The following is a 19,519-nucleotide window of genomic DNA, read 5'->3' on the forward strand; positions in this document are numbered from 1 at the left end:
CTTAAAATCTCCCGACTGAGAAGACCCTGGACAAGGAGAAAAGTGCACGGGTCTCCCCCGACCCCATCTTCAGGGGAATTAAGGGACGAGGCCCCAACTCCCAAGTCTTCCTGAGCCATCCGGGAGCTCATCCCCCAGCAATCCAGGCAGCGCCCCAAGAACCTGACATGGATGCCTCGCCCTTTGCAAAAACTGCCGAATCTCGTGCTTGATCTCGAGTTCGTGAGGCTTCCCGGGATCAACCTAACAGGCAAACCCCACCACCACGGCTCTATCCTCTGTGGCCTTCCCACGGCAGGTGCAGCGACTCCTCACCGCCCCCCCACCTCCATGAGGACAGAGTCAGGGCAACAGAGCAGCCCCTCCCCAGCCAGAACCCCCGTGCCTCGGTCAGACCCACAGCCTGGATGGGCGAGCCCCCAAGGTGGCCAAAGGACCAGGGAGTCGACTTGGGTCTCCCAAGGGAGACCGGTGGGGGCCCTGATTGCCGTATTTTAAATGCAAGGGAGCACAGAGGAAATAAGAGAAAAAAACTCCAGTTTGTCCATGTGTCCCAGGAACAACTTTGGGGTGAATGCGACGGGGGAGGGGTGCGAGGACTCCCTGTACCCACTGACAATCCCCGGGCCTGGCATTTGATGCCCTCCCTGCTCTACTGCTCCACAGCCTTGCCCCCAGTCTCCTCATGACAGCCCATCTCCTGGCCCCCCAGCATGAAACCCCTGGCCTGGAACAAACCCTCCTGAACAGTCACGGGAGGCCTTCCATGCCCATGCACGTCTGCGGCCCACCCAGCACCATGGCGGTCAGCTAATGTTTCCAGCACGCACCTACTGGGGCACAGACTTGCAAGGGCCCTGGGCTGCTGCACACATCTCCCAGGCTGTGTTCGACAGTCACGGGAGAAAGAACGCAGGCCATGGAGTCAGGCCCACCTCCACCGTCAGGTACCCATGCCACCTCCTGCAACGTAGGAACCTCTCTAGAGCTCACTTTTCTCCCCTGTAGACCAGGCGGTAAGACCCAACTCGCAGGAATGTGTAAAGGATTGGAGATCCATCTGCAGCGGTGAGCACAGTGCCTGGCACACGGTAGGCATTTGATAAAGGCTAAGACTATTTCTGGCAGAATCGTACTCAGAGCAGAGGGGATTTCAGACGCCGAAACGATGGCCCGAGCCTGGGAGTGAATAGGCAGGGAAGAGTCAGGAGCTCCAATGACAAAGGGGCCAGTGATCCCTCAGGTGATGACAGCCTGGGGGGTTTTCTCCCATTCTTGGAGCAACCCACCAGTTTCCTTTCTATGAACTGTCCCCCCAGCCACAGCCAGGGCACCATGGCTCCAGGGGGCCCTGGGCAGGAAGGATCCACTGCTGGAGCACCCATGACCCAGCCAAGGGTGGGCACGGGGCAATGGCACACTTGCTGGTTGACAAGGGTCAGGGCAACTGCATCACTGTCCCCAAAGCCTTGGCAGGAAGCTCTCAGTCACACGTCAAATGAGATGGAGACAGCCCCCCTCCCCCTGCCTTTCGGGTCCTGACAGTCAGGTCTTGGGAAACACGAGGAGGAAAGGAGAAAAGAAAGGGACTTGCTAAAGCTGGAGCTCTGGTCCCAGATTGGGTCAACAGGATTTGGAGGTGACACCAAATTGCAATACCATCAGTAACCAATCCTGGAAATCCCCAAAGAGAAGGAGCAGCACGGGTTCCAGACCCCCAGCCTCAAAGCTGGTCCCCTGGGGACACATCTGGCATCACAGCTTGAGATGAGCTATGGTGGGGGGGGGGCAAGATAAGCCTGGCACAAGGTCACGCGGGCCCAAAGGCCACACTCAGGTCTGGGAATTTACCCTGAGAGCAGTGGGAACCTGATGGGCTTTGAGAAGGGAGCTGACATCATCAGGTGTTCATTTTAAAAGAATCAATGGAAAAAATGAAAACAAGTACAAAGATCACTGGCTGCAAGCGGACAGCGGCTGGGTCTCTGCGGCGATGGGCGTGGAGAAAACGCAGGTGTGTGCAGTGCGGGCGACCTTCCCACCTCCAAGCGGCCCGTGGCTGAGCCAAGATGGGGAATCAGCTTCCACTTAGGAAACACTCAACCTTCCACATGAAACCTGATTAGCCAGAGCCAGGCACGGGAGGCCGCCTATCCTACGATTCCATTCACTCCATTTACATGAAATGAACATTTCATGGGCAAATCCGTGGGGTCAGGATGCAGATTGGTGGCCACCAGGGGCCAGGGAATGACAGCCAATGCAGAGGGGGTTTCCTTTCTGGGTGATGGAGATGTTTTGCAACTAGACAGAAGGGATGACTGCGCAACATTGGGAATGTACTAAATGCCACTGAATTGTTAACTTTAAAATGCCTCGTTTTATATTACGTGAATTTTACCTCAATTGAAAAAAACCACCTTAATTAGCCAGCGTCACAGAGCACATCCACGCCTCTGCTCAGTCTCCACTGAGACCAGGGAGCCACGGGGCCCCACACCCGGGACACTCCTGACTCTCCCCAGCCCCCTGCATACAATTTACCAGGCCACCGGTGACACTGGCTTTGCTGACCTGCCTCTCAGATCACTCATTTCCTCCTCATTCCTTCTTTGTGGCAGGGAATGGTGGCTAAGGGTGTAGACCCAGAGCTTCCTGCTCTTCCCCTCTCTGGCTGGGAGGCTCTGAACTAGTCCTAGTTTTCTCATCTGTAAAATGGGATAGCACCTAATTACTGGCTCATGAAGATGGAATGACTTTGTACATGTGCAGCCGAGAGAAGCTGCCTGCACATGCCAGCCTCAGGCTGGTGGCTGCTGCAATTGCCACCACTGTGGACTGACCCCAGGCCATGCCCTTCCCACAGGCACGGCCAGGAGGGTAGGAGGCATCACAAAGGAAAACTGGCTATGACCCCAATACCAACCTGCTGTACCAATCTCCATGCGGGACACCTGACCATGCAGGGTGGAGAAGCGCTAAGCAAGCTACGGCAGGACGCGGCCTCGCCATGAGGGAGGCCCAGGGACTCAGCCATCCCACCACAGGGACACAAAATGGGAAGGCCATTGCCAGGAATAAGCAGTCCCCTGAGAGGCTCTCAGCCCCTGCCTTGAGGAGCCCCCTGCAGAGTCTTGGCATCCTGGCCCCACTCCTGCAGGAGCGCTGGGACCCAGTTGGCCTTCCAATGCTCCAGACCACTCCTCCCACCCCAACATGTGGCAGGGAGCTCCCTGAAGCACCAACCCCTCCTATGTGGGCCTGTGGGTGCCCCTGCCTCTCTGTCCCACTCCAGCCACACATCAGCCAACTGCCCACCCCTCACTGTGAGGTCCCCACGATGCCCTGAGCATATCATCACTGGAGACGGGCCTGCCTCACCCACTAGACAGGGAGGTCTCAGAGCAAGTGTATCCTTGGTCCCAGCAAACTGGCTGCATACAGTAGGTGCTCGGTAAATATTTGAATGAAAGAATGAATGGCAAGTGATCCAATGATAGCTCCCAAGGAAGGGGGCTTGTTTGGAGTTCCTGACCTCCTCATGACGAGGTCATGGAGGAAATTCGGGTCTGAGAACGGAACACCTGGCAGCCGGGTTCTGTGAGGGAGAGTCCCCGGGGAGGCCTGGTGAGGGCCACCACCTCCAGCACCCACCATGGGGCATGCACCTTGGCCAGTGCTAATGCATGTCACCTCCCTAATGCCTCACAGCCACCCACGAGGTGGCAGCCACACAAGTCAGAGAGGAAGCCTGTGCCCGGCTACCTGGCCAGGAAGTGCTGGTGCCACCCGGGGCCCGCGTGGAGCTCTCTCCAAGCCCTCGCTGGCATCCACTGAGCCACGGGCCTGGCCTCCGCGCGTTCGTCCAGCAGGTGTCAAGACCCCGCTGTGAACGCTGAGCACGGGAGACACAGCGGGGAACAAGTACCGCTGGCCGAGTCCTGCCCTCCTGGAGCCCACAGGCTGTGGGACGACGGCAGCTGTCTCGGCACCGCCCAGGGTGCCACAGGGTGAGCAAGGGTCTGGGTTACTGGGTAGACAGTGGACGGCAGGGTGACCTGCCGACGGGGACATCACAGGAGTGGACGTCTATGCCAGAGACAGAGGCAAGGGTGGTAGAATACAGGTGACAGAGACTGAACCCATGAGCGAACGGGAGAGGGACCCTCCTGAAGAGGTGAGTGGGAAGGAGGGGTTGGCGGAGAGGACCTCATGGAGGAGACAGAGCTGAAGGGCCCAAAGGCTTGGTGGCAGCAGGAGAGGGCGCCCGGGGAGTGGCCAGAGCTTTCTAGGCAGGGAGGGGCCGAAGGCACCAAAGCAGCACAGGGTGAGTGTCAGCAGTTGGGACGGGTCCCTGGTGACCTCTCCTGAGCAGTTTTGGCCACAAAGGCTGCTGAAAGGACTAGGAGAGCCAGGGAGGTAAGGAAGTGGAGGCCAGGTGTGTTGAGACCTGGGAACGGGGGCTGGGCAGTGGCCGGAGGGCTGGCTCCTCTCGCCCTGGTAGCAGCAGCTCTAGCGGGTGACAGCCAAGAGAAGCCAGAGCTGTGGGGACCTGCCACTGAAACCCTGGCTCCCAGGCCCTCAAAAGCTCCCACAAAGGCCGGGTGTGGTGGCTCACGCCTGTAATCCTAGCACTCTGGGAGGCCGAGGCGGGAGGATTGCTTGAGCTCAGGAGTTCAAGACCAGCCTAAACAAGATTGAGACCCATCTCTGCTAAAAATAGAAAAATAGGCCAGGTGTGGTGGCGCACACCTGTAGTCCCAGCTACTGGGGAGGCTGATGCAGGATGATCGTTTGAGCCCAGAAGTTTGAGGTTGCTATGAGCTAGGCTGACGCTACTGCACTCTAGCCAGGACAACAGAGCAAGACCCTGTCTCAAACAAGCAAGGAAACAAAGAAAAAAGCAGCCTTGCTTCATCTGCCCACTAGCTGGAGTCCCCTTTGCCTACAGTCCTACAAGTATCCTGGAAGCACAGGATGGGGCCACCCTCCCTGGACCTGCAACTCTCAATGGCTGTAATCAAAAGTCACAGAGCCTGAGAGCCCCCCACGGATGAGTGGACAGAGCGTGGTCCATCCACATGATGAATATCATTCAGCCCCTAAAGGTAGGAATTCTGACACATGCTACAACATCCATGACCTTAAGGACATTATGCCAAGTGAGGGCAGCCAGACACAGAAGGAAACATACTATACGATTCCACCTATCTGAGGTCCCCAGAGTCATGCAATGCATAGAGACAGACAGTAGAGTGGTGGGTGCCAGGGTCTGGGGGAGCAGGAGGGACAGTTAGTGTTTGGGGGGACAGGGTTTCAGTTTGGGAAGACGAAAAGAGTTCTGGAGACGGATGGTGGTGATGGCTATACAATGTGAATGTACTTAATGCCACTGAACTGTACACTTAAACATGGTTATGATGGTAAATTTTATATTATTTGTATTTTGCTACATTTTTAAAAAGAAAGAACGAAAACCATAAAACCCCTAAATCAAGAGGCCTTCCCAGATGCTCGTGTGCACCCTGACGCCCACCTTGGAGACCCCAGCACGTGCCAGGTAATGAGTGTCAGATAAGTGTCAGGTGACTGTCAGAGGTGGACTTTCCCGAAACACAGGGGTCTGGGCAGGCACACTAGACTGTGGAGCCAGTCTAGGGTCCCTGCCCCGGTTCCAGAGGAAAATGCTAGGAGTGAGGTTCCACATCCTGGGCACGTCCACCTCATGCTCTCCTGATGATGGCATCAACCCCCTTTGAAAGAAGGTTCCTCTCCCGAGCCCCATGCCTGGCTCCCATCTGGACATGCTCACTTGGACCATTTCCACTTGGAATAGGTTCAAAGCACCTCCATGTACCCAGTCCCCTGTCCTCTCTACAGGGCCGTCATCCACTATGATCCCCAAACTAGCTGGAAACTCAGAGACACCTGCAATTCCCCACCCTTCTTTATACCTCACATACAGCTAGCTACCAAACTTGCCCACTCTACCTTGGAAACGCCACCAGCTTCCATCCCGACTGGCAGCGTGGGCTGGGGACCATGGCCTCCCAGGCCTTCCAGCTCAGCCTCCTTCCTGCCAGAGTCTCAAGGCCTCCAGACTGTCTTAGCAGGGTTCTCCAGAGAGACAGATGGGTGGGATACACACAGAGAGATAAATGAGAGAGGATTTATTGGGGGACTTGGCTCATGTGATTATGGAGGCCAAGAAGTCCCACAACAGGCCGCCTGCAAGCTGGAGACCCTGGGGTGCTGGTGGTGCGGCTCAGGCCAAGCTCAGAAGCCTCAGGACCGGGGCAGCCGACGATGTAATTCTCAGACTGAGGCTGAAGGCCTGACACCCTGCGCGGCTGCTGGTGTTAGTTCTAGAGTCCAAAGGCCAGAGAGCCTGGAGTTCTGATGCCCAAGTGCAGGAGAAGAAGAATGTTCTAGCTCCAGGAGTGAGAGAGGAAATTTCTTTTCTCTGCCTGCTTTTTTCTATCCAGGCCCCCAGCCGATGGGATGGTGCCCACACTCATCGAAGGTGGATCTTCCCCACTTGGTCTCTGACCCAAACGCCAACCTACCCTAAAACACGCTCACAGACACACCTGGGCAGCCTAATAATTCTAATCCAATGCCAAACTAGCTGGGTGTCCTGTTCAGCAGAAGAGGGATGGGCTGTGTGCACTGATCACTGGCGATAATTAATGCTCTGCTGGCCATCGGGGTATCCCTTAACCCAGTCCAGTTGACACCAAAATCGATCATCACACGTCCTCCCCTTGTCAGCCTGGCACCCACAGGCATCTCCTTAAACCACATTTAATTGCCAAATAAAGACAACCACAGCATCGTAGTTCCACCTAGCATGTGCTATCCTGCATACAACCAAGAATTTACAGATTGTAACATAAAGTTAATACTTAAATACTGATGTAAACTCAACACATCTTATGTTATATGATAAGGAGTAAGAGAGGGAAGAAAGCACAGACATCTGCCTACTATGTGTATGTGCACACAGTCATACCCCGCGCAAACAAGAGGGCACATTCCTGGCAATTGTGGCCCTTGTTTCTGTAACTGGTCACGTGGCTGCAGCTGGACCTTCTAACACCCTCTTGTACCGCCCGCTCTGTGTTCCCCTCGCCTGCGGCAGGCACCTCAGCCAGTTGTGGTTCTCTATGTGGCAGAGTGACCCAAACCCTCACTTCTGAAGAAGCTGAGTCATTCATAGTCCTGCCCGGATTGGACTGTTGTCATTTCCCACTGACTTAATTGCAGGGCAGGTAATACTAAGAGATGCCCTAAGGCAGCAGTTCCCAACCTTGGCACCGGGGACCAGTTTCATGGAAGGCAATTTTTCCACGGACGGGATGGAGGGATTGGGGAGGGCGGAGCTCAGATAGTGATGCGAGGCCCGGTTCCTAACAGGCCACAGTCTGGTACTGGGCCTTGGCCAGGGAGTTGGGGACCGATGCCCTAAGGGACCTCCTGTGTTCCAGACATACCCTTCCTTACCTCCACTGCGGAGCAGGAGTCCAATTCCCCCTTGGCGGTCCAGATCAATAACCCCAGCGACACCACCACGCCCTCTTAGCCTGCTGATGTGGAGGTATGAGGAGCCCATAGTGGCCCGGTAGCAATCTTAACCTCCAGTTCGACGGAACCATTGTTGTGTCTCCTCCCTCTGGAAGCAAGACCTCCAGGCCAGCATGGGAACAGGAAGCAGAGATTTTGCTCGTGGGTCACTAGAGGTGATGGTGATGGTGCCACTCCCATTTTCACCCTTGACTCCTGGGCCCGGGAATCCTGGCTACGGGAGAAATAGAGCACACACAGCCTTCGGAAGGGCCTTGCCCAGCTCTGCAAGACATTGCCACCTAGCTGGCACTGAAGCCGCAACTTCAAACGCCCATTCCACTGTTCCATCAGGCCAGCTGCCACAGGATGCTGGGGACACAGCACGCTCGGCCAATCCTGCAAGCGCGAGCCCGCAGCTGCACGTCTTTTGCCTCGAAGTGAGACCCACGGTCAGAGCAATGCGTGCGGAACACCGTGACGGTGGGTGAGGCCGTCTGTAAGTCCTCGGATGGTGGTTTTGGCAAAAGCATTGCATGCAGGGCAGGCAAATCCATACCCAGAGTCAGTGTCTACTCTAGAAGGACAAAATCCTGCCCCTTCCAGGAGGGAAGCAGCCCAGTGTAATCAACCTGCCACCAGGTAGCCAGCCGGGTGACCCAGGGAATGGTGCCATACCAGGGGCTCAGTGTCGGTCCCTGCTGCTGGCAGACTGGGCAACAGTGGTGGCCACAGCTAGGTCAGCCTGGGGGTGTGGGAGTCTACGTCGCTGAGCCCATGCATAACCTCCATCCCTGCCCCCACAGCCCGTCTGTTCATGAGTCCATTGGGTGATGACAGGGGTGACCAGTGTCCATGCCACAGGCCACCCTGTCCACTTGTTAGTTCTCCACGGCTGAGGTCACCCTTTGGTGAGCGCTCACATGGGACACAGATATCTTCACATTCTTTGCCCACTCAGAGAGGTCTATCCACATACCTCTTCTCTAAATTTCTTTGTCACCAATCATGTTCCTTCCTTCCAAGTCCCTGACCTTCCAGCTAAACCACTGGTGCAGCCGTGAATCAGTACAGAATCGCTCATTGGCCATTTCTCCTCCCAAGCAAAGTGTTCAACCAGCTGCACTGCCCAGAGTTCTGCACAGACGGACTTCCCTTCGCCACCGTCCTTGTGGGATGTCTCAGAAAGGGGCTGCAGTGCTGCAGCCGCCCACTCCTGGGTGCTGTGGCGTGTGGTACCCAGCCACCTGTAAGGCAGACCCACGCCTTCTCTGCTCCGTCTCCTGACCATAAGACACTCCCCTCGGGGCCAGAGGTGTAGGCTGGGGGAGAGAAGGTAGCGTAGCAGGAGTGGGGACCATGGGCATTTGGGCCACGTGTTCATATAACTTATGTGTGCCTCCAGGACCTGCTCAGGCCCAAGCACGTACACGCCGCTTCCATCTGACGGTGGAGTGCCGCTAGCGCACCCCACTTTACAGCCTGAAGGGCCGGACAATACCCAGTTCATGATGGGCAGTCAGGTTGCAGGTAACTTGGTGGCCATGGTCTAACATTTAGTTTCTAGGCCAGCAGCAGGCCAAGAGCTGCCCCTTAAAAGGAGAGTAGTTACCTGGAGGTGATGGCAGGGCCTTGCCCCAAAATCTCCAGGGCCTGCACTGCAGTTCACCTACAGGGGCCTGCCAAGGGCTCCAAACGACATCCCCATCTGCCACTGACACCTCAGGTACCACTGGGTCTGACGGCTCCTGGGGCCCGAGTGGCAGAGCAGCCTTCACAGCAGCCTGGACCTGTTGCAGAACCTTCTCCTGTTCCGGGCCCCACTCAGAACTAGGAGCTTTTCAGGTTGCTGGGTAAATGGGCTGGAGGAACACACCCGAATGAGGAATGTGCTGCCTCCAAACTCCGGATGGGCCACTAGCCATTGTGCCTCTGTCCTGGGTGTAGGAGGGGCCAGATGCAACACGTACCCTTTCCCGTAGAGGGGACATCTTGACATGCCCCACACCACTGGGCCCCTAGAAATTTCACTGAAGTAGAAGGCCCCTGAATTTCCAGTGTAAGTTATTTCCCACCCTTTGACATGCAAATTCCTTAGGAGTAAGTCCAGAGTGGTTGCCACTTCTTGCTCACTAGGTCCAATCAGCATAATGTCATCGATGTCATGGACTGGTGTGTGACATCTTGCGGAAGAGAAAGGTGATTATGACAGTGCTGGAGAGGGGCTATCCCCCGAGGGGGAACAGTGAAGGTGTACCGCTAGCCTTGTTAGCTGAAAGCAAACGGCTTCTGGTGGGCCTTATAGACAGGTATAGAGAAAAGGTATTTGCTAGATCAATAGCTGTGTTCCAGGTACCAGGACATGTGTTAATTTGCCCACACAATGAAACCACATCTGGTATAACAGCTGCAATTGGAGTCACCACTCAGTTAAGCTTACGACAGTCCACTGCCTTCTGCACAGGCCAGACAGGACAGCAGAGTGGGGGTGTGATAGGATCACCACCCCCACATCGCTCAAGCCCTTGATGGTGGCACTCATCTCTGCAGTCCCTCCAGGTATGCCATGTTGCTTGTGATCTACTATTTCCCAGGTAGAGGCAGCTCTAACGGCTCACATTTGGCCTTTCCCACCAAAATGGTCAGTGTGAGGACAGCTGCTAAGTATTCTAATCATGCATTCTGGAACCAGGGAAATAACCACAGAATTGGTTCGGAGACCCACTGGACCCACTGTGAGTTGGGCCTGAGCTAAAACTCCATTGCTCACCTGACCTCTGTGAGCCCCTGCTCTGGCTGGAGGCCACAGTGATGTTTCGAGTCTCCTGGAATCGATGCCAGTTCAGTGCCAGCGTCCAGTAGTCCCCCAAAGGTCGGATTTTTCCCTTCCCCAGTGCAGTTACCCTCGTGAAAGGCCATAGGTCCCTTCAGGGAAGGGGGTAAGATGAACAGCATGAATTTTCGGAAGTGTACCAGGGTCCTTCTTCAAGGGGACCCAGCCTCCCTTCGTTCGGGGGCTCAGGTCTGGGAGTTTGAGGGAGGGGCCGTGATTCTCTGGTTTTATGATTCAAGTTAGGCTTTTGTTCACTTGACCTGAAAGTGTTCTGCTTATGTAGATCAAGTAAGAATTCAGTATGTTCCCTATCTATTTCACTTCTAGGACACCACGGTGGACTGACTGTTCTGACACCGCTCTGCCTCTCCTGTCCATGATGGTGATCACGCCCACCCTGGCTTGGCGGTTGAGCTGCCCCTTGGCCCTGCCTCCCCGGGATCCAATTATTCCCTTTGCATTTACGTTTTCTAATTGTGTGACTGCAGCATCCACTGTAAGAGCCAGCCTACAGGGAGACCAATCACATAGCTCTTCAGCGACGCCGGGCTCCCCTCACAAATCTATTTCTCACAGTACTGGTGAAAAGTATGTCTTCCGGACCCTCCCCGTGGGTGAGTTGTCTAAGTGACAACTCCGCTCCAGCATTCCGATCTCCCTAAGCCTTTGCATCCCTTTGTCCGCATTAAACCAAAGGGATCCAGCAACCCCAACTCACTCACCGTGAGCCCTTGCTTGATGGACATTTCAGCAACCAACCAGCCAGTGAGTTCCCTTCTCAAGTCCCTTAGTTGCAACATTAAATGTAGACTCACTGCTTAGTGGGCCCCTATCAGTAAATCCAGCCTGATCCAACTTTACGTTCCTCCCACCCTTCTCCCACACCCTTAATATCCGTCCCCATACGTGCTCCCTGGACATCTGCTTGTACAGATTAGAAAACTCAAGTAGTTCTTTTGGAGTGTAGCACACCACCTCGTGGGTCACACTTTGTAAGCCTCACCTCTAAGGTGGGGTGACCCACGCAAAAGATACCTTGCCCCTCAGAAAGGGTGAGACCAGACCACAAGTGGAGGGAACAGACGGGTACTGTACCAGGATGGGTTTTAACCATCAGAGCCACACGCAGCCTGTCTGGCAAGGGATGTTCACAACTGGGGCACCTGTTGAGACCTTGTCACAGGTGGTCCTTCCAACCCTGGAGTCCCATATTCCCACTTAGCAGTCCTTTCCTGGGTGTGAGGTTCACATCCCAACCCTTTCATCTTGGCCCCAAACCACCCACTGCCTCCCTGTTTTCCAAAAGGCGCCTGTGGGTGGCAGAGGCTCCCGGACTCCTCCACTGTCGCCTGCACGGTAAATTCGAGAGGGTAGGGCTTGGCTTTAGGTCCGAGCCAACATTTGGTGACAAACCATTCTCACATCCTGACGCCCAGCCCGGCCACAAATCCCACGCCTGCGTTGCACAAGGCCAGACCCCGACGGCAGGCAGCGCCGGGCTGTGCCGTGGTGGGTTCTCTTCCCCATCTCCAGGGGAGGCCCGCAGAGCCAGGCCTGCTGTTGATGTGGTTTGTCTCATGACCATCGGACTCATTTATTTTTAATGTTGGGCAATAAACAGAACCTTTGAAACACAAAACAAGCAAGGAGCGTCTCAAAGTCTCAGGGGGCGGAAACAAGCCAGATCCCCCGACGTGCCCCTGGGTCTCGCCACCCTGCCTTGGTCAGAGCGGCCCCAGGCAGAGAGGACATGCTCCCTGACTCTTGCCCCCACGCAGAGTAACAGTCAACCCCTTTGACGCTTGATTCTTCCCTTAACTGCTTCTTAGGAAGTAGCCCCAGATGACCCAACATGTTGTATTTGCTTCGAAATAATCCAAAGCGTGTGTGTGCATGTGTACATACATGACCATGTGTGCGTACATACATATGTAGGAGTGTGCATGCGTGCATTGACATTGGAAGCTGGTATGGAAACTTGGAGGCTCATTATACTCCTTTCTACTTTGGTAGAAAAGTTAATATTTTCCATAATAATAAAAAATGTTCATTAAAAACATTAAGACACAGGCCAGGCGCGGTGGCTCATGCCTGTAATCCTAGCACTCTGGGAGGCCGAGGCGGGTGGACTGTTTGAGCTCAGGAGTTCAAGACCAGCCTGAGCAAGAGCGAGACCCAGTCTCTACTAAAAATAGAAATAAATTATATGGACAGCTAAAAATATACATAGAAAAAATTAGCCAGGCATGGTGGCACATGCCTGTAGTCCCAGCTACTCAGGAGGCTGAGGCAGTAGGATTGCTTGAACCCAGGAGTTTGAGGTTGCTGTGAGCTAGGCTGATGCCACGGCACTCTAGCCCGGGCAACACAGTGAGACTCTGTCTCAAAAAAAAAAAAAAAAAAAAATTAAAAAAAAATTAAAAAAAAAAAGAAGAAGAAAACATTAAGACACGTTTCTTAAAGGAAAGGCTGAGGCAGCGGCGGTGGCAAACTGCACTGGTTAAGGGCTTGGGTGCCAAATCTGGACTAGAGTTTTGGCTTCACCACTTAGTAGCAGCAAGACCTTGGCCAAGTCACCTGCCTGTTCCGAGCCACAGGAGAATGCGGATGGAGGGAAAACCTGCTTCCCAGGGTTCTTAGGATGTGTTCAAGAGTTACTGTGTCAAGGACTCGGATCAGAGCCGGGGACTAGCGTGCACCGAGAGACTGTTTCCCACTATTATTACGATTAGGACTCAAACAAGGTCATACCCCTAAAGCACTTAGCAGCACAGTGTGTGGCACCTGGCTATGAGTGGAACTTTACATTGGGAAGGATGCTATCAGATAGCTGGCAGAGGGGACAGCACTACATTGAAAGTCCAAAATCAAAGTCCCTTTAAGTCTGGATTTCAGAGGGGTCCAAGCAAGGGTGAAGGTGGGCGTGGGCACCTGCATGCCTGGGACACACATCCCACCCCTAACTCCTCCACCAGGGAGGCTGCTGGCAGCAGAGCAGTGATGGGCCTTCCCCCAACTTGGGTCTCTGCCGTCCCTGGCTGTTCATTCCTAGGTTGTAGGGGGAGGAACGGATTATGCACCCCTAGGCAGACTGAGGCACACCTCTACCTGCCTTTGTGCTTTTGTCTGATAAAAGTTTTCAGAACGAAAGGATACATCGATTCACACACACCAGCCGCAACCTGAGAGAAGAACTGGTGCAAGATACCCAGACTACACTCATGAACACCGTAAGAATCTGAGGTTTTGCTAAATTTGAAAATGCGTCTGCAGGCAAGTTTCCGCCCACCCAGGAGGAGGGGTAGGTGCAAGGAAGGAGCAGGCACAAAAGAGCACAGCACATCTGCTGGGGGTGGGGGCAGCACTGGCCTCCATTGGGCCCCCATCCTGCTTCCCAGCTCTGTTGGGGAAATTACACATCTGTGCTGATTCCAAGGGGGTGAGCTTGATGCCGCAGCCCCAAGGAACCCGCTGAAGGGTGGATCCAGCTTTACTGGAGCAGCCCAAGAAACAGCCTCACCCAGCTCCAAGTGACATCACTCAGGGCCCCAGGCAGGACCACTCCTTCCTAAGAGCCCTGAAATCCACTGACTCTCCTTAGGGCTCAACCTCCCCAAAGCCCACACCAAGCCTGGCCCCCTGCTCGGGGCTGTCAGAGCCACTGGGCCCAATGTGCTACCACTTTTGTTTCCTCTGCTGCTAGGGCAGTAGCCAGGCTGGGAAGGAAAGACTTGCAAAGTTATTGCCTTAGGTGACTCCACACCTCCCCTTGGGCAAACACACACACACACACACACACACACACACACACACACACACACTCACTCCATCTACTGGATAAAGTGCTCCCTACAGAAGAAAAAGGCAGTAAGAGGACAGGAGGAGTGCTTAAAATGATCTAATCCAGCCCATCACTTCACAGCTGGGGAGACACAAAGTGCCTGGCCCATGACCTCAGAGCTGGGGACAGTAACCAACAGCAACAGCCAGGACTTGGGAGTCTTGGTGCATAGCCCTGGCTGTGCAATTTGGGTAAGTCAGCCATGCTCTCTGGGCCTCTGCTGGCCTAGAAAGACGCCCTGTAAGTAAGACAGGGCTTCCCTGATGCCGCGATTCCTCACCAGGATGAAGGCTACCTGTGCCACCAATCTAGCACTGTCCACCACCCAGAGGGAAGCATTAGGAAGAGACAGGCAGAGGAGGGAGGAGCACCCCCTGCCCCCTTCCCGGTGAGCAGCTCTCCTTGCACCCAACCCCCACCCCCACCCCCAACCATCCTACCCCCTGGAGAGAAAATTCTTCCAAGGACACCAAACCTTAGTCACCGGGGATGGCATTTTTACCACAAACACCTGTTAAAACTCAACTCATGACCAGTTTCTGATGCTATGGGCTGGAGTATTTAATTAAATATTACTCACTCAGGAAGCAGCTCCTGCCAACTCACCCCCAAACTGTATAGTTCATTTTCAGAGAAGAGGAGAGAGGAAGAAAAGCCTGCACTCTCAGCTGGCGCCCGCGGGAGCGGCCCTAGTGCGGGGCTGGTGGTCCCCACAGCCCATTTCGAGGACCAAGCACAGAAATCAAGTCAAGCAGTTCTCAGGAACCGGTGGCCCCACTGCCGAGTTACCACCGACAGGACAACACACTCACAGACACACGCAGACACATTCTCTTGCACACCCCCACACGAACGCACAGGAACACACTCATACACAGACACATTCTCAACGATGCACACACTGCCACTCACTCACTCACACTCACACACACGCTCACACACCCCTTCTTGGGAGACCAGCGGCGGCCCACGGAGCCGTCATCAGTGGGAGACGTTGCCCTCCGGTCCATCACTAAACAGGACAGTTACCAAGTCCCTGCACACACCCGGGGCGCGGGGTGACCCATCCCGTGGTTCCACCGACGGGCCAGGCGCTCTTGTTTTTCTGTTTTAATCGATTTCCTGACATAACACTCAGGCTCTCCCTTCGTTGCCGGGAGAAGCCGCCGCGGCTCCGGGGCGGCGGGGAGGGCGGCGCCGCCCGGGGTGTCGCCTGGCGGGCTCCCTGGGGGAGGCCTGCAGGCCGGGTGGGGAGGCCCGAGGGGGCCAGTCGGGCCGCGCTGCAAATCCTGACCCAGACCGGCGGGAAAAGCGAAACTAACTTTGCAGAGCGGGGTCGCGCTGCCCCCGTGAGGGGGAATGGCGGGTCGCTGTCCCCGCCCCGGCCGCGGGGACAGTCTCGGGGACAGAGACCCCAGAGCGCCCGGGCACCAGAAAGTCGGCGGGGCCGCGGAGCGCCCCAGGCCCCCTCCGAGGGTCTGCAGCCGCCAAGGTTCAACTCCGGGCGCGACGGTCCCCGCGGCCGCCCCGACTCCCGCCCCGTCTCGCCCCCACAGGTGGGACCCGGGAGCACCAGGACCCGCCGGCGCCTGCAGCGGCCGCAGCGCTGGGCGGCGCCCGGCCCCTCTCTCGGGACCCGCGGCGGGGGACGGGCTCCCGGAGCCACGGCGGGAGGGGCCGCACTCCCCGCGCCCACTGCCTGGTCCCCAGCCAGACCCTTCTCCGGTCCCCAGGGCCCGGCCTCCCGCCACCCACTCGGTCCCCCGCGCCGCAATGCCCGCGTCCCCTCCGCCTGCCCCGCGCCCACCCGGTCCGGACCCGCACCCGCCGGGTCCCAGGTGCCCGGCGCTGCCTACCGCGCCCGGGGAGGCCGCCGCCGCCGCCGCCGTCTCCGGCCGAGGACGCTCGGGCGCCCCGGCCGCGCCCGCCGCAGGGAGCGAAGTCGCCTCCTCCCCGCGGCCCCGGCGCCAGCGCCTGGAGCCTGGTTCCTTCTGAGAGCGCGCGGGCTGCCCAGCGCGACTTGTGCGCGGAGAAAAAAGCAACCGACGGCTTTAAAGTGAAAAAAAAAAAAAAAAAAACCAGAGTGCGGTGGGCGGGGCCATCCGGCCCGCCCCTCCTCGGCCCCGCCCACGCCCCGGCCCCGCCCTCACAGGCCCCGTCCCTCCTCGGCCTCTGGGCGCGCGGAGCGCGGAGCTGGGCCGGGATCCCCGGCGGGCGGGGCCTGCGGCGCGTCACGTGCCCCGCGCTCGCTCGGCCGCCCCCACCTCCCGCCCCGCTCGGCCCGGCGCCTCCCTCTCCTGTCCCGGAGGCCGCCTGGGGCGCCCGAGGCCGCGGCTGCGCCTCCGGCCCTGCTGTCGGGGCCGACGGCCTGGGCGTTGCCGCCTAACGCTTGGGTCCCGCGGGCGGCCGGTTTGGGAAACGCCGGGCGAGGGGCCTGGGTTGCAGCCCCAGGGGGCCGCGGCGGTGCGGGCCTGGAGAAGGGGTGGGGCCTCACTAATTAAAAGAAATCTTCGGGGAGACTGGGTTGTTCGGCAGCCTCAGGAGCAAGGCGTCGCTTGCCCCGTCCGAAATGCCCGGCGGTCGGAAGTCGGCACATGCCGGCACGGGCGGGCGGTGGGCGCCGCGGAGCCTCCCGCAACAGTCTGCACCCGCGAGGGCGCTCCCGGCTGCTGCTCCCGCAGGCTGGGACGGACGAGTGCGTGCCGGCCGGTCCGAGTCCTCATCCGACTGTCCTGTGGCTCTGGCTCATCAAGGGATTTTCCTCCGCCTGCCCCGACGGAGCAGTCGCCGGGACGGGGAAGACTGTAGAGAAATTACTGTTTTAAGAGCAAAACCTCCTTACATTGCCCACTCCTCACTGTGTGTAGTGTCCGCTGCGAGGGGTGGGGCATTGGCATTACTGGAGAAGCTGTAGTGAGCAATGCGGCTTCCCTAGTTACTTAATCTTCCCCATAACCCTAACCAGGGCAGGACTTGAGTTACTGTAAAGGTGCGAAAGCGGTCCGTGGCCAGACGCCTGGGGTAGCGGAGCTTGGAACCCAACTGGACTGTTAGATCCCAGAGTTTGAGGTCTTCTCATCTCACTGCGCTGAAAATCAGTTTAGCTTTGTTTTGAACCCAGAATAAAGATAGAGGCTCAACTGACTGCCACGGGCAGGGGAGTCTGAAGGGGCATTCTGACTTTCTAGGTTCAAGTTATCTAGGAACGTCAAAGCCACCCTGCTCAGATGGGCAGCCACTGTCAGCAACCTGGGGGGGCCTCCAGTTTAAAAGAGCACATGGCTCCCTCCAGCCGCTCTGCAATTTGAGAGCTACTATTCATGCAAGGGCACTTTGGAGACCTGTGAGAGCTTCTGGGACAGCAGTAGGAGGTTTTCCCCCGGTTATGGGGCACTCCAGCGCAGTCTCACTGATGAAAATCACAGGAACCTCCGCTAGGCTCATCTCTCCCCCTTGGAAGAGTAGACCTGTTTGGTGTGTTATTCAGGAAGTGTGTGTCCCCTATCAGGTGCCATCCTCTTATGGGGCTGGTGCTGCAGCCACGGGGCCTGGGTCATGGTGCTGTGGGCTTTCCTAAGGGCAACTCCTCCAGCCATCGCCTCTTCTCCGGGGGAGCGCTTCCAGGGCAGACTGGAGCACACTTCCTGGAATTCAGGGGGCAAGGGCTACTTTGGAGCTAAAGACCTCACCTTTAGGTGTGAGTGCCCTGAAAGAGACAGCTCCCAATTAAAAGTCTTCAGGACTCCCACCCCACCCCGCCCCCCTTCAGCATTAATCTTGAAATCTCAGCTCTGATTCAGTTGGGTAATTAGATCCTGCTGACCTAAATTTCCCAGAGGAACCCCTGGGGAGTGAACCTTCCTCTCCTGCAGGACACTGGGCAGGTAGGCGGGATGGTGGAAAGCTGGTCATGCAGTAGTGACCACAGAGGCATGGAGCAGTGGCGAGCAATCCTGGAGGCCAGACTGTGAGAAGGGCACAGGATCACTGTATCAGTGCTGGTGCTAGTGTTTGTTAAGAAGATACATAATCTTGCAACATTGTAACATTAGCTGGTAAACACTCTCTAGGAATTTGAAGACTGACTTGAGTCTTAAATCAAGTATCTGTGTTCCACGGAGGTGCATAGGGAGGGGGTGGCTCTGGAGTCCCAGTGGTGCCCCTCCCAAACTGCCCAACTCTACCCCTACCCCCACAGACATTGTATCACTGGCATCAGTACGATTTGCTCACTTCTTTAATCTGTCTCAGGAAAATGATGAGAAATTGTTAGATAGCAAATTAGCATCAGGTACTTTTTCTGAGGATTGTTCTGAGTCTGTGTACAGAAGTCTTGGACACCCTTTCGGCCCTTAGAGCAGAATCCTGCCACCCCCACAAGTGTCAGGGGCTCCCACCTTCTCTGAGTCCCTTTTGCTGATTGGAGTGAATGGGCAAAGGATTTGGAATTAAACAAGACTGATGCAAACCCCACTTCTGCCATTCACCAGCTGTGTGACCTTGAACAAGTTACTTAACCTTTCTGAGATTTCAGTTTTCTTATCTGTATTTGGGGAGGGGGAGCAATCATTCAAGAACCATTAATTGAGCACAACATGTGCAGGGCATTGTGTTAGAATGAAATCAAAGGGTTTGGGGAGTTTTTTTTTTTTTCTTTTTGGAGACAGAGTTTTGTTCTTTTGCCCTGGCTAGAGTGCCATGGCGCCAGCCTAGCTCATAGCAACCTCAAACTCCTGGGCTTAAGCATTCCTTCTGCCTCAGCCTCCCAAGTAGCTGGGACTACAGGCATGCGCCACCATGTCCGGCTAATTTTTTCTATATATTTTTAGTTGTCCAGCTAATTTATTTCTATTTTTTTTTTTAGTAGAGACGGGGTTCTCGCTCTTGCTCAGGCTGGTCTTGAACTCCTGACCTCGAGCCATCCTCCCACCTCAGCCTCCCAGAATGCTAGGATTACAGGCGTGAGCCACTATGCCGGGCTGGTTTGGGGAGTTCTAAAATAAAGTTTCCTAGAAAAGTTTGGGATCCATAACATGTAATTGTAGCAAGATCCACCAGAACAGAAAGAATATGAAGGCATCTTAATAAAATTTAAACCCGTGATGCATCCCTAGCATAAGATATACTTATCTCACGGGGTAAAGTGGAGTAGGTAAAGTAGAGTGGTTTTTATGTTACAGAATTTTGACCTCATAGCATCCATTAATTAGTACATTGATTGATTTCACATTCTTTGGCTTTAAACTGCCCGCTTTCACAAGAACTAACATTGTTAGACAGTG

At 55.8% G+C, this 19,519-nt stretch overlaps 1 protein-coding gene across 2 annotated transcripts in view; it reads right to left on the bottom strand.

Annotated features, from left to right (window-relative positions):
* Nucleotides 1-16,311, bottom strand: part of SPSB1 (splA/ryanodine receptor domain and SOCS box containing 1) — a 67,013-nt gene extending 50,702 nt beyond the window's left edge. The window contains exon 1 of one of the 2 annotated variants that reach the window (XM_045546203.1): nt 16,094-16,311. The gene's annotated coding sequence lies outside the window, so the exon portion shown is untranslated. The remainder of the gene's footprint in view (nt 1-16,093) is intronic. The other variant, XM_045546202.1, reaches the window with a different exon arrangement.
* Nucleotides 16,312-19,519: the final 3,208 nt, after the last annotated feature.

The sequence above is a fragment of the Lemur catta genome, chromosome 3 (genome assembly GCF_020740605.2).
Source record: "Lemur catta isolate mLemCat1 chromosome 3, mLemCat1.pri, whole genome shotgun sequence".
In the NCBI taxonomy this organism is placed as follows: Eukaryota; Metazoa; Chordata; class Mammalia; order Primates; family Lemuridae; genus Lemur; species Lemur catta.